Consider the following 1,913-nt stretch of genomic DNA (forward strand, 5'->3'; position numbering starts at 1 on the left):
TTGTAGTGAGCCGAGATCACGCCACTGCACTCCAGCCTGGGCGCCATTGAGCACTGAGTTAACGAGACTCCGTCTGCAATCCCGGCACCTTGGGAGGCCGAGGCTGGCGGATCACTCACGGTTAGGAGCTGGAGACCAGCCCGGCCAACACAGGGAAACCCCGTCTCCACCAAAAAAATTCGAAAACCAGTCAGGCGTGGCGGCGCGCTCCTGCAATCACAGGCACTCGGCAGTCTGAGGCAGGAGAATCAGGCAGGGAGGTTGCAGTGAGCCGAGATGGCAGCAGCGCAGTCCAGCTTTGGCTCGGCATGAGAGGGAGACCATGGAAAGGGGAGAGGGAGAGGGAGCCCATGGAAAGGGGAGACAGAGAGGGAGAGGGAGAGGGAGAGGCAACACTCTTCCCTTTTAAATTAGGGAAGTAAAAACTTTTCCAGACATCCCAGTCAGAAGATGTCCTTACATCTCTTTGGTCAGAACTAAATCACATGATAATTTCTAGACAAATCACCGTCCAAGGGAATGAAAATGATCTGATTTAGATCAAACGCAATTTATCCCTTGAGGCTGCAATAATATCTTACTCTCTCAGAAATGGGCTTTGTTACCAGGAAGGAAAAGGTCTTTATGGAATCTGCCACATCTATACTGTCAGATATCAAAAATTAACCTAAAACTGAACTTTTAAAACTTAGAGTATTTACGGATTTTTGAAAAGCAACTAAAATATATGTTAGATGTCATATATTGCAGTTTGTTTCCTGTCTAATATCTATGTTTATAAGAAATCTTTTAACTTTTATGTGTTGATATGATTGTGTAAAATATCCCATTGTTACCAACTTGACAAAAATTCCAACTGATAGTGCCTGTAAAATATTTCAAAAGTTTGACTAACTTAATTGATTTTACTTGGTAGGTTTTTCTCTCTTTTTTTTTTATTTTAATTTTAATTTTTTTTGTAGAGACAGGGTCTCAATATGTTGGCTAAGCTGGTCTTTCACTCCAAGGCTCAAGTAGTCCTCCTGCCTTGACCTCCTAAAGTGATGGGATAACAATTTTGAGCCACTGCACCTAGCCTTGTTTTGGTTATTTTATGCTTTTTTTTATTATGGAGAATTTTAAAAGCAGACATATAATTGTACTAATCCTATGTACTGATCATCTAGCACCAACAACAATCAACCTTTGGCCAGTCCCACCTCATCCACTAATACCACCCTTCCATATTATATCAGTAATTTATTTATTTACATTTATTTATTAATTTAAGAGACAGGGTCTCACTATGTGGCCCAGGCTGGTCTCAAACTCCTAGGCTCAAGTGATCCTCCTGTCTCAGCCTCCCAAAATATGGGGATTACAGGCATGAACCACCTCACCTGGCCTCCTTGAATATTATTTCAAGGCAGATAGCAGCTACCATTTAATCTGGAAATATTTAAGGATCTTTTGTTAATAACCACACTATTATCACATTAAAAAAATAACACTACATGATATCAAGGAATTATTTACAATTTTCTTGGGTGTAATAATGGTAGTATGTTTATATTTTTCTTTTTAAAAAAATCCTTGTCTGACAGATACATACATTTATGGTAATTGAGACTTGCTTTATAATTCTCCTGTTTAAAACAAACTTTTTTAAGTGGTGGGAGATGAAATAAGAATAGCACTGAGTTGGCCAGTGGCTGACGCTTGTAATCCCAACCCTTTGGGAGGCTGAGGCAGGTGGATTACCTGAGGTCAGGAGTTTGAGACCAGCCTGGCCAACATGGTGAAACTACTAAAAATACAAAAAATTAGCTGGGCGTGGTGGTGGGTGCCTGTAATCCCAGCTACTTGGGAGGCTGAGGCAGGAGAATCGCTTGAACCCAGGAGGCAGAGGTTGCAGTGAGCCAAGATCGCACCAT

This window comes from Gorilla gorilla, chromosome 4 (genome assembly GCF_029281585.2).
Source record: "Gorilla gorilla gorilla isolate KB3781 chromosome 4, NHGRI_mGorGor1-v2.1_pri, whole genome shotgun sequence".
NCBI lineage: Eukaryota > Metazoa > Chordata > Mammalia > Primates > Hominidae > Gorilla > Gorilla gorilla.